This window comes from Chiloscyllium plagiosum, chromosome 25, assembly GCF_004010195.1.
Source record: "Chiloscyllium plagiosum isolate BGI_BamShark_2017 chromosome 25, ASM401019v2, whole genome shotgun sequence".
NCBI classification, from domain to species: Eukaryota; Metazoa; Chordata; class Chondrichthyes; order Orectolobiformes; family Hemiscylliidae; genus Chiloscyllium; species Chiloscyllium plagiosum.
The window spans coordinates 22,162,293-22,175,673 of NC_057734.1; the positions used below are offsets into that span (position 1 = coordinate 22,162,293).

General features: G+C 41.7%; 1 protein-coding gene across 1 annotated transcript in view; it reads left to right on the plus strand.

Annotated features, from left to right (window-relative positions):
- The window catches only part of dtx1 (deltex 1, E3 ubiquitin ligase), a 240,970-nt gene that overhangs the window by 119,757 nt on the left and 107,832 nt on the right, over positions 1 to 13,381 (plus strand). The window lies entirely within an intron of this gene.

Below are 13,381 nucleotides of genomic sequence, written 5' to 3' on the forward strand. Positions count from 1 at the left end.
TCCTGAACATTCAAGTTAGTGGTTGCTCAGCTTGAAAAGCAGGCCGAATTGACTATCGCCTCCAAAACAACTACAGAAGTTAATGTGAAAGGGAGAGAATCCTCTACTGGAACACTGGGAAGGCAATTGAATTGCATTTACCCATGATCTGATTGACTGATCAGTTTCTCAATCCTGTGCTCTATGGGAGGGACTCGTTCTCTCTCTTTCACATCTTAATTCACATCCATCTTACACTTCTTTTGCCACCATTAATAGCCTCTTTGCCTTTTGTACTGGGCTTCTACACCATCTGCCCCTTGTTCCTCCTCTGCTTCTTGTCTAAAGTTTATAAAAATTATTTTCCAACACATTTCCGTTCTGAAGAAGCATTGTACTGGATTCAAAATGTTAACTCTGTTTCTCTGTCCACAGATGCTGCCAGACCTGCTGAGTTTCTCCAGCCATTTCTCTGCATTTGTTTCAGATGTCCAGCATTCACAGTATTCAGGTTTAATTTGACTGTCACCTCCTGTTGCCTCCCTGAATTCAGTAAGATGCAGTCTTTAAGAAAGCAAACTATCAGTTCTGTTTCTCATCAAGTGAACTGCCACTTTCTTTTTTCAGCAAACTCACTTAGATGTTTGTTTAAAAAAAATCAAACCAGGGTTCACCCTTGATTACTAACTTGTCAGGCCTAACTTGTTCGCAGTTGGGTGCGCTGAATTTAAATTCTCATGTTTTCCTTAATCCTGGGACACCATATAAACAATTTCTAACTGTAATCAAATTTTATTGTTTCCCAAAATTGCTAATTTTGACCTCTTAAGTTAATCTGGCCTCAATTTTGAAAATGTAATTAAGTAATTACCTCCAAGCTCGTTTAAATTGCGTTTGCTTTGAGGCTGCTTATCGGTTTTGTCAGCATATGCCCCTATTTTCTGCAGTTAAAACTTTTAATTGGCAAAGCTATGAATTACATTCTAAAACATATTAATTCCGAATGTGATAGTTAATTCAGCCAAGTGTTGCAAATATGTTTTAACATATTATTCCTGAGTGTCCCAACCACTTAGGTTGTGTGGGCAAGATGTCGATCGACAGGAATTGATTTCAACTCCATTACATAAGGGTCATCGCAAATGCGCAATGAAATGATTATGGAGCTAGGAGAAGGGAAAGGAAGTGACTGAGTGAAGTTCGCATGCTTGACAGCTGGGCCCCAGTGTAGTGACAGTTCAGTGAATGTGATGTTGAGATTGTAAGGCCCACAACAGGAGGGAAGCCAAGAGCCTTTGTGTATAGAGCTGATGGAGGAGGTCAGCAGCAGGCTTGTGGCACCACATTTCTGGAGTAATTGCTAAAAGCAGTTTCCAGGGAGAAGTGGAGCAAGAGAGGTGAATCGAGTGGCACATTCACCATGATGTGTGCATCATACTAACCTCATCACTCTTGAGCCTACTTCAGCACATCACTCCTCATACCAACTTGGCTTGTTGCTACGCCCATCCTGTTCTGTCTGAACATTTCCACAGGTCTTCATTCTTCCATCCATCATCTGAACTGACCCTCAACTTTAAACACTGTAGTCCTGGAGTGGCCCAGTAAAATGAAAGATGTACTGGTTGTCATTCCAGCTGCACAGAGTACAATTACAGAGAAGTTGTTAGATGACAACTCAGGTGAAAGTGGCACAGACCTTTGCAACACTTCTCTAGTTAAGCTAAGAAAGCTCCAAACTTACCAATCTAACAAATGTGTGTATGCTCTCACAAACGGGACACCGTGAATGCAATCTTGAATGGGATTGATTGACACTTAAAATCAAATGGAACATACCAGAAACACTCGATATATAGCAGCATTTGTGGTGATGTAACCATGACCCTCACTTGAAACATTTTTTATCTTGATCTCTCTCTCACTCTCTCTGAGCTGAAATTGCATTGCTGGAAAAGTGCAGCAGGTCAGGCAGCATCCAAGGAGCAGGAGAATCGACGTTTCGGGCATGAGCCCTGCTTCAGGAATCATAATGCCCGAAACGTCGATTCTCCTGCTCCTTGGATGCTGCCTGACCTGTTGCGCTTTTCCAGCAACACATTTTCAGCTCTGATCTCCAGCATCTGCAGTCCTCACTTTCCTCTCTCTCTCTCTCTCTCTCTCTCTCTCTCTCTCTCTCTCTCTCATATATCTTCCAGATTTCCACTATCTGCAAGATTTTGTACTTGTTGAAAACTCCGCCTCGGCCAGTCATCATCCTAGTGAACAGTAGCTTACTGCTAGCAGGGCATGCAAACAGATCGTGAGGGAGGTAATGGTGAAAGAGGAAATGGGAGCTGAACTCTGTGACTCCACTCCTGCTATCTGCAGCTCGTCCCACCTTCCCCCCAGTTTGCGCTCCATGTCGGTGAGTCACATTCACCCTACTGATGCAGTAAACACTTCCGCCCTACGCAGGGTGCTGCTGGGCCCTCTTGCACAAATCCCTCATGGGTTCCCAAATACACATCGTCCAAGAGCATGTTGAGCATAAGAGGTACAGTTAGTAAGTTTGCAGATGACACCAAAATTGGAGGTGTAGTGGACAAGGCGTTTGGTATGCTTTCCTTTATAGGTCAGAGTATTGAGTACAGGAGTTGGGAGGTCATGTTGCAGCTGTACAGGACATTGGTTAGGCCACTGTTGGAATATTGCGTGTAATTCTGATCTCCTTCCTATCGGAAAGATGTTGTGAAGCTTGAAAGGATTCAGAAAAGATTTACAAGGATGTAGCCAGGGTTGGAGGATTTGAGTTACAGGGAGAGGCTGAACAGGCTGGGGCTATTTTCCCTGGAGCGTCGGAGGCTGAGGGTTGACCTTATAGAGGGTTATAAAATTATGAGGGGCATGGATAGGATAAATAGGCAAAGTCTTTTCCCTGGGGTCGGGGAGTCCAGAACTAGAGGGCATAGGTTTAGGGTGAGAGGGAAAAGATATAAAAGAGACCTACGGGGCAACCTTTTCACGCAGAGGGTGGTACGTGGAAGATGGAATGAGTTGCCAGAGGATGTGGTGGAGGCTGGTACAATTGCAACATTTAAGGAGGCATTTGGATGGGTATATGAATAGGAAGGGTTTGGAGGGATATGGGCCGGGTGCTGGCAGGTGGGACTAGATTGGGTTGGGATATCTGGTCGGCATGGACAAGTTGGACCGAAGGGCCTGTTTCCATGCTGTACATCTCTATGACTCTATGTCAGTGACAGAGTGGGTTCCGAGCACCCCAGCTGTGCCAAAATCACCATGTGGATGTGCTGGGAGGAATGGATGACTGTAGTTACATACATTTTTGTGCATGTTAACATAATAGAATGGGAACTTTGTGTTTTTTTTAACCACATGAATATTATTAAGTTCCACCCCTTGTCAAGACCGTTCTGTTTGATGCTGAGTGCATGCAGTTCGGACTCAAGCACTAAAAAACAAGTGATTTGGCATCACTGTTTGGAAGAAACCACTGATTCTGATAGATTTGAAATGGATCAGAATACTCGAAAGGTGAAGTAACTGCATTTATTTTCAGAGTCTGGAAAGGGAGGAAGATATGCTAAGTATTTCAAACTCTCAAAATCACTCCAAATGTGCAGGTCCCCTTGTCCCAAGAAAATCATTTTTAAGGTAAATTGTAGTCACCTCCTGCCAACACCTCTGCTGTCTAGAAAGTGACCTTTGTGAACACAATGGTGCCAACTGTTGCCCAAGTAATGAATGATGCCAACTAAGTGACAAAACTGGCATGCCAGCTCAATCTGAGTGGAAGTAAAAGAGCAGAAACTGCAGGGAATTAAGATCCTGATAACTTTTTTAAAAATTTCAGTGTTGTTGCAAATCTGTTGTATCAGGAAAGAAGATTTATTCAAAGCTTTATGCAACAGGATACTGTTAAAATGAATATGAAAAGAAATGACTAAAAATGGCTGCTCCCTTAATTACCAGGTAAGAACCTAAGTGCAGATTTGTAATTAATATTATTGTTAAATGCTTTAATTAAGAAATCGACATTTCAGTGAACTGGGAAGCTAATTGCTGCAATGCTGTAGCAGTCTGCCCAGGAATCCACCCAATACTGAACAGGAATGTTTTGTTGCCAAGGGAATTTGCAGCAACCTCCTTAGTATGATTTTCTGTATCAAAACAGCCTGTAATTACAGAGATGGAACACTCTGCTGTATTGCTATGAATGCGTGAAACTCATCAAAAAACGAAAGCTGATTGTGTCCCTCGCTCAACTCTGAAGCCGTGAGGCTGCTTCTGAAGCCAGGAGAACCAAATATTTCATTTTCTCACAATCCTCCCTGGAATGCTACATCATTGACTCTGTTATGATAACTCTGCCAAAGGTATTATGTAACTAGCTCCTAAAAACATTAACAAGTGTGGCTTGGAGGTGATTCTTCCTCTGTTACGCATTTTCCCAACTCTATACAACAGTTTTCATGAGAATAACCAGAGGAAAATCAAGAGAATTGGCTCAGTCATCAATTGTAACTTGTTTCATTCTTTGCAGTAACTCAATATTTTAGTAGATTAGATTAGATTACATTACAGTGTGGAAACAGGCCCTTCGGCCCAACAAGTCCACACCGACCCGCCGAAGCGCAACCCACCCATACTCCTACATTTACCCCTTACCTGAACGTGCAAACTCCACACAGTCAGTCACCTGAGGCGGGAATTGAACCCGGGTCTCTGGCGCTGTGAGGCAGCAGTGCTAACCACTGTGCCACCGTGCCGCCCAGTAGTTCAATATGTTTTGCTATGTATAGACCATGCAAGTGGCATATCCTTCAAACTGTACCTGCCATTGTTACTTAGGGTAAGTGGTGAGGCTGTACCTTTGGTTTTTACCTCTACTTAGTCCTTGATGATGTATGGAAATCTCTATCTTGGAGGCCAGAAGGCAATGGCCTTTCAACTGTCAGTGATTTATTCTGCCATAAATCAGCACATGTTGAATTTCTTAAATGATGATACTTATCACATTCCTGCAGACATCCATTTCAATCCTGGTAAAACTATGTTTGATGTAGATGGTAATAGCAAGAACAATACCCACTGCATCAAACCCCAAAAACTGACCACCTGCCCTTTTTTGAATGCAATATTTCATGGTTGTATTGATAGTCCTCCTTTTGCCGTGCTAATATTCTAATTCTCTAAATGTAAAGCAAGTACGAGTTGCACCATAGTTCAAATTTGCCTGTTGTCAGAGAAGGTGAGGTGGGCTTTACTCAGTGGTCTGATGTGGGTTTTTCTGACTGATTTGAATGTATACTGGTACTGGTATAACTCCCTCTGAGAGTAGCTCAGAATTGTGGTAACAGAGAAAGTGTTGGTTAACAACAATAAAACAGAGACATTGGGGTGGCTACGCTACTTTCGATGTTGCGGATTAGGCGTTACACCTAACCAGGTGACTGTATTTGGAGGTGAGGGTACCTTCTTGTGAAAGCCAAGTTAGAAATTGTTTGGAGGGAGACAGTTAATGCTGTCAGCAAGAGTTCTCATACCTGTTTGTAAATGGGACAGAAGCATCTTCTACCACAGGGATTTGGGAGTTAACTGTACCATACAGCCTAATCTCCTATTAGACTCACAAGAACTAGATGTTGAGAGTTGCCATTCCTTCTGAGAACATCTAACCTGCAGTCAAGTGGAATCAGTATTTTGCAAATCCTCAAAGCCTTGCACTAATAATGGAGTTATTTTGTCCAGGAGGAATTTTAAAAGTCTGTGCTCAATCCACTTAGCTGTAGCTCAGAAGTAGCTCTGTTTCCGAAGATTCTAGGGTCTCGTCCTACACTAGAGACCGGAGCCCACCAATGTAGGCTGTGCAGTATGTGAGGTGTTGCCCTCTCTCGTGGATGTAACAGACCCCATAATATTATTCTGAAGTAGATTAGGGGAGATATTCCTGGTATCCTGGCTAATATTTATCACTTGATCAAAGATTTAACAATTGGTCTTTCTTTCCTTTTTTTAATCAAAATCAACTCAACGTAATGCCACAACGTCCATTTAGTCAGTTTAGTATCCAGACAGGTAACTTGAAGACTGGACCAAGTCAAACAGTTCAAAAGCAAATACGGGTGTGATTAGTCTCGTTATATGTATAACTGACAGCTCCTTGTTGTTTGGAGTTCATGGTTATTCCTAGCAGCTGGGGGAGTGGGAGTATTTACTCAGCTTCCACAGCTGGAGTTGTTTGGAAGGCCCAAAGAAGATGAGGTTGTACCAAAAAACTGTCACAAGGCAGAATGTAAGGGAGAGCAGGAGAGAGAAAAAAGCAACTGTGTAGAAGTTAATTGCAAGTCCTCTTCCTTTTTATGAATCATGCCAAGGGCTGCTTTATGTTAATATCAGGTGGCCAATGGAGTCTGAGTTGAATGTTTCATCAGATAGACATTATGCTTAAGACTATGCCCCACTTTCTCAAAATTGCACTCATTTATCTGCAGAAAGTATTTGCTACAGTCCTGGATTGTGGCTTGAAATCACAACCTTGCCGAAAAACATTGTTCTGATTTGCCTCGTTAGCATAACCTAAAATCATCATTTTTAATTCATTCATGGGGTGTGGGTGTCATTGGCTGGGCCAGCATTTATTGCCCATCTCTTGTTGTCCTGGAGAAAATGGTGGTGAACTGCATTCTTGAACCGCTGTAGTCCATTTGTGTCATCTATTACTGTTAATTATTCAACTTTTCATGTGTTGTTGATTCAATTAATGTTGCAGTTCATGGCTTCAAATGGCCTGTGTTAGTTAAATTCTGCTGCCTGGAGATGTGTGAGGAAGACACTGTATTCTACAGGGTAACTCCAATATATGAACCACAATTGAAATAAAGGTTTTCGGTTCATTATATGCAGCGCTGTGTCATGATGCTCTTCAAGCTGTAGGAAGTGAGGGCGCACAAGCGTGGGAAGTGAAAATACTTGAAAATATTTAGTGTAAAAGTGGTAGGAGATCTTCCTCTCGTCTGTGTTTAATTGTTTCGACATCAGAGACTAATATTCGTTTGCAAGTTTATAATGACGGGGTAGGCAAAATGCATTGAAGTGTTCAATCAGCAATCTCCAATGGTGGGGCAGGCTCAATGGGCTGAATGGCCTATTCCTGTCCCTATGTTCCAGTTATATTCATTAGCTTTTTTAAGGGCAGCACTGGCGAAACCAGGCCAAAATGATTGTCGTGATAATCAAATGGAAATAATCTAGCGATACATTTTGAAGATTTCGAGTGATGGTGCTGTGACTATTTGCTTTGGCAGTTTGTTGCACACAGCATTGTCCTTGCAAAAAAAGCTTGTTGATGACAACATCTTGGAAACAGTTGATCTTTGTAGTTTTACGGAGGCCTACCTCATGTTTCGTCATTGCCAAAGGGCACCAGCTACTTGTTTCTGTCAATTCCCACTGGTCTGGCCCAGTTCAGTCTAGGTTTTATCCAATCTGTGGTGAGTGGGTGGTGCTCAGTCTCTTGCTTGCTAACCATTGTTGTAGTCATTTCCAGCCCTATCTTTAACCAAGTCTATGACCCTGGTGTATCTTTTCTCACTGATTCATGCAGCATGACATTGGATCACTTCATTTCTCTCAGAAGCCCGCATACAAGTTGCATGGTCTAACCCCTAGGACCTGTAGACTAACAAATGTTTGATTGTGTGTGTTCTCCGAGATAGGTACGCAGCAGTCTTTAAGCACAGGATTTTCTTTACTCCTCGATGTAGGAATCACTGGCAGGAACAGAATTTATTCCCGGCATGCAACAGAGTGGTTTGCTAACCCACTTCACAAGTCAACTGAGAGGCCATCACAATGGATTGAAATAACACAAATGTCAGAGCAGAGCGGGGCAAGTTTCTTTTTCTGGTGAGCCAGGGAGACTGTCACTGTCACTTTTACTGACATCAGTGTCTTTTCTTTCTAGATTTTCGTGAAACAGAATTTATATCCTGTTAATCTGCATTATTAATCTGGGCATTTGGATCACTCATCCAGTTATATAACCCTAACCTAACTGTACCCCAATTGTTTTAAGTGTTACAAATTGTACAGCTCAGAGCGAGGCAGTATAGTGGTTCAACAGTTAGCACTGCTGTCTCACTGCGCTAGGGAGGCAGATTCAATTCCATCCTCGGGCGACTGTCTGTGTTGAGTTTGCATGTTCTCCCGTGTCTGCGTGGGTTTCCTCCAGTTGCTCTGGTTTCCTCCCACAGTCCAAAGATGTGCAGGTTAGGTGGATTGGCCGTGCTAAATTATCCATAGTGTTTAGTAACGTGTAGGCTAAGTGTGTTAGCCATGGGAAATGCAGAGCAAAGGTAGAGGGATGGGTCTGGGTGGGTGCTGTTCGGAGCGTTGGTGGACTTGTTGAACCGAATGGCCAATTTCCACACTGTACAGATATTAAGAGGCCGTTTGCCCGAGTGTACCTTTTCCAGATCATTGTCTATGTATTTGTTAGTTCTTTGTGAACTCTTCATCTTGTTAAATCAGGTTTCATGGTCAGAACCCCCAGAGGAATCTGTGGTTTTAAGAAGCCCAGAAGGACTCTGATCATTTCTAATGTGTGTTGTGTGTGGAGTCACCTTCTTGGTTGAGAGATTCAGCGTGGGACCTGATTTGCATCACTCGCAGAATGAAAAATGCCCCTTTGTAGCATGGCTGCATGTCGTGGGTCTGAGGAAGGGTCACTGGACGCCCGTACGTTAACTCTGATTTCTCTCCACAGATGCTGCTGGTCCTGCTGAGTTTTTCCTGCAAATTCTGTTTGTTTTTGTTTCTGATTTCCAACATCTGCATTTCTTTTGGGATTTTTTTTTGTTGTGGACCCGAACCACCTGTCAGAAAGTTTAGCAACAATCCAAAATCTGAACAAAAAGCAGAAAGTGCTGGAAACACTCAGCAAGTCTGGCAGCAAATATGGACAGAGAAACAGAGTCACTACTGGCCTTTCTCCAGAATTGGACATTGGACATGTTGCTGGTGGCATTGCTGAAAAGTGGGGTCACTTTCTACTGAATAAACATGAAAAATTAAACCATGAATTTATTGTGGAAGTGGTATCATTTTCAATGACATTGTACACTAATAGGTATGGTGTAAACTCAAGGTGAGCTTCTTGAGAAAAATGACAGGGCCATTGTTCAAAATACAATCAACATCCTGCAGTAATTTTGAAGGTGATTCATGATTGAAGTCAGCCAAGTGTGCAGAGAACCTTCAGTTAGTCAGTGTGTGGCTGATAATGTATTTGTAATGCTCTGCTTTAATGTGTTTGCAACATTTGTTTATTCCCCCACTGAATAATTTTAACCTTGGGCATCCTGATCAAAATCAGCCAGATTAGGGCTTGAAGATAGTTGATAAATGCTGTTAATCGATATTGAGCTATGGACTTGCTTCTCGTCGTTGTTCATGGGCGAGTTGGAGGTTTATCAGTTTTAATTGGGATGAACTGGAGCATGGCTTTCTCAGTACTCTTGCTCAATATTGTTCCATCAGTTAATATTGAGAAAAAAAATTGGTTTGTGAATTTGCTGAATGGGTTTCATTGTGAACATAATAAAATATGCATAGGAAATAGAGCAATTTCTTTACCCCACTATCTCTTGGATAGTGTTTCAAAAATAATTTGTCAGAAGTTACAGTAAATAGTGTGTGGGCAGACGCAAAGCAAGTCAACATTTTTCTTCCTGACAAATCCAGAGCTTAAAGGTCAAGCTGTTTCCTCAGTCTGAAATCTTCAAGACTTAAAAACTTAGCAGACTGTGAGAGCTATTCCCAAACCAGCTCGTTCTGGCATTGTGCCTTCACTGTGTCTTCAGGACAATGATGCTGAAGGTCAGGTTCGTAAAGCCAGTGATGGAAGTGCCATCTTTATCAGCTTGGTTAGAGACAAAAAAACTGCAGATACTGGAATCCAAGGTAGACAAGCAAGAGGCTGGAAGAATATAGCAAGCCAGTTCTGAAGAAGGGTTATATCCGAAACGTTGATTTCTCCACCTCCTGATGCTGCCTGGCTTGCTGTGTTTTTCCAGCCTCCTGTTTATCTATCTTTATCAGCTGAGCAGCTGGCAGAGCATCAGTCCCAGCACAATCAGGGAGATCCATCTGCAGGAGTTCTTGACACCATGCTGGACATGCAACTGACCAACACGAAAACCAACATGGTAAGCTATGTGATGGAAAGAACTGGGACATTTACAATGACTATTTGTAGCCTAGGCTGCACCATGAATGGCAAAGTGCTTGTTGTTATAGCAACGTGGACTCCCCGAGGGAATAATTTCATTCCACCCCATGATTGAAATTGTACTGATTGGAGAAAACTTTGACCAGGAGATCACTGTTTGGGGTTGTTAAGCTGGACCAATCAGGGAACCCTGGCTGACAGATATAAACAGGAGATTCAGAAGGTTGTCACAATCTCAGGACTGGCTCTGAGCTGGCTGGTCAGAGCTAATGTACTACGTACATGTAAATTAAGGGTGACTTTGTGACAGAATACCACCCTCTCTGCAGTTATTTCAGAAATATAAATTAAACTCTAATAAATTTACAAAACATCGTAAATCATGAAGTTTCAGCCATGAAATAAGATGATTTTCTGGGTGTGGAAACTGCTTTCAGCCTGCTTTTGAGCTTGAAGTAAGTCTTTAACAGGAAAACCATCTGCTTCAAATGGCTGCAGATTCCAACCATTACAAATCCCTATGGACACTTCCATTAGGAATTATGATGCTGCATGTTTGTGTCCCATTCTAATTCCCCCTGACCTGCTGCATTTTCACTGAAGTTTCACTGGGCTGTGTTGGAAACACTTCAGTGAGTGACCCAGCAGCTGTGATGCCACTGAATTCCCCGAGCCTTTGGAGAAATCCAGTTTCTCGTAAGACAGTACTTCACCATTTTGAGAATATTGTTCCTCTTTGCTGCTGAATTGCTCTTGATTCTATTGGCCAGACATTCAGTAAAATGCTTGAGAAACTGGATTTTGTAAGAATAAAATAACTTATCGGACTCTGGTTTGTGTTGTGAGCAATTTGGTCTCCTGGCGATTTTTAACTAAAAATTCAAGGTGCAAAGGAGAGGAAGATCACTACAGGGGTAGATTGCACACTGCTAGAGTTCTCTGACTCTTATCTTGGCATTAATTACACGTGTATCATGAACTAAATGACTAAGAGTTGCCCTTTAATGATACTTGAGTCAGTTAGCACCTGCTTGTTTCTCTCTCTCTCAAACTTTAAACAGGGTTTGGGTTGAATATAAAAATGGGGCAAGTTGTAGGTGATCACGGAATTTTGCAAGAATTACATAATGCCCAGGAATTATCATCTTTCAGATGGCTTGAGGTACAATAACTGTTTTCACAATTTTAATGTTGAGTTCCCTAATCAGTCTGATGCCCTACTAGATGCAAGTGTAAATCCAGTGTATTGGCCGCAAGATGTTATAAGCTTCAGGGTTTTTACAGTCACAGCTAGGTGAGGTGTCACTTAAAGAAAAAGGATGCCCACAAGTAATGGAACATATTATTTGTCACTGTATTTTTTTCATTAAATGCCAAGGATCAGATTCAGACTAAGTCCATGAGCTTGTGAAGAGTTTTTTTAATCAGTCAGTTTTTTGAGTCCTGCTGTGTTTCATATGCATGAAGATAATCTGAGTCCTCACCAAACATTCTGATGAAATTGCTCAAATTCTGTACACATTTAATAGGCGTGAAAATATAAATAAAGCATAGTTCACCAACACTGTCTATATCATCACAAAGGTAAAAACAATGACTGCAGATGCTGGAAACCAGATTCTGGATCAATGGTGCTGGAAGAGCACAGCAGTTCAGGCAGCATCACAGGAGCTTCAGCCCCTTAATTTGCATATTTTTATTTGTTCCTGGGATGGAGATAAATGGCTAGACTGGAATATATTGCCCATTTCTAACTGCCCCAGAAAAGATTATGTCTTTTTGAATTACTTCAGTCCTTTTGATGTAAGGACACCCACAGTTGTGAGGCGGAAGTTCCAAGATTTTGACAGAGTTGACAACAAATGACCAGCAATATATGTCAAAGTCAGGGTGGTGAGTGATTTGAACGGAAATTTGCAGGTAGTGGTGTTCCCATCAATCTGTGACTTGTCCTGGTAAGGCTAAAGGTCGCAAACTTATAATGTGCTGTCAAAGAGTGAGTCACTGCAGTGAATCTTGTAAGTTGCATATGGTACCTTCTTTTTTGCTTCAGTTGTAATGAAAGTGAAAATTGAAAGTCATGGATGGCGTGCCAATTGACTGGGCTTTTTTGTCCTGCATGGTGTCAAGTTTCTTGAGTGTTATTGGAGTTGCAGTCGTTCAGGCAAGTGAGGAGTATTCTACCACACACCTGGCTTGTGCCTTGTCGATGGTGGACAGGGATTGGAGACTCAGAAAGTGGGTTAGTTGTTACAGTATTCTAGTCTCTGACTAGCTTTTGTAGTCACCATGTGTATATGGCTAGTCCAGGTCGGTTTCTGGTCCATTGGTGACCATCAGGATCCAATAATGGTAATGCCATTGACTATCAAGAAGTGATGGGCAGATTCTCTTGTGTCAGAGCTGCCCATTGTCTGGTGCTTGTGTACTATGACTGTTATTTGTCAGTTATCAGACCAAGTCATCACTAATTTGAAAGCAATTAACCAAATCGCCAAGTAGTAATTCTCTTAAGTTTTAATGTAAGGCTTGTTTGACAGTTGCATAAAAATGATTTGCCAAAAGAAACAGGAAACATTGATTCCTCCAAAGCTTAATCCAAAAATTCTGCATTGCATCACTCAGACAACATGAGAGCTCAAATTACCGATGAATTGTTGATTAGTCTAGCCCCACAATGATAAGCTCACTCTTCAAGCAGAATGATTTAACTTAACTAATATAATAAATTTTGTGTATTATATTTCATCATTTCACCCAATGGCTTCACAATTTAACACTTTAGCTTTAGCTATTAACAGCAACACATTGGGAACTCATCAGATATATGATTTATAAATACTCCTGTTCCACTACATGTTAGACTCAAGGAACCACAATGCCACAAAAACACATCAGCGCAGATGACTCCAATATGTTGTAACAGCTGGAGAGGTAGCAAAGGGCTTTATTGCTGTATTTAGGAAGAGATCAACTTGAGGACGATACTGTAAGTCCCTGTCACTTGGATTGAAGGCAATTTAGAATGCTAATAAATAGCTTTATGGCTTTTGGTGCTGTGCAGGTTTTAGATACAAGTGACTGTAATTAGTGATGTGGTAGCATTGTCTTTGAAGTTCCATGAATACAAATTTATAGATCAACACAAGAATCCTGTTTTACTATTGA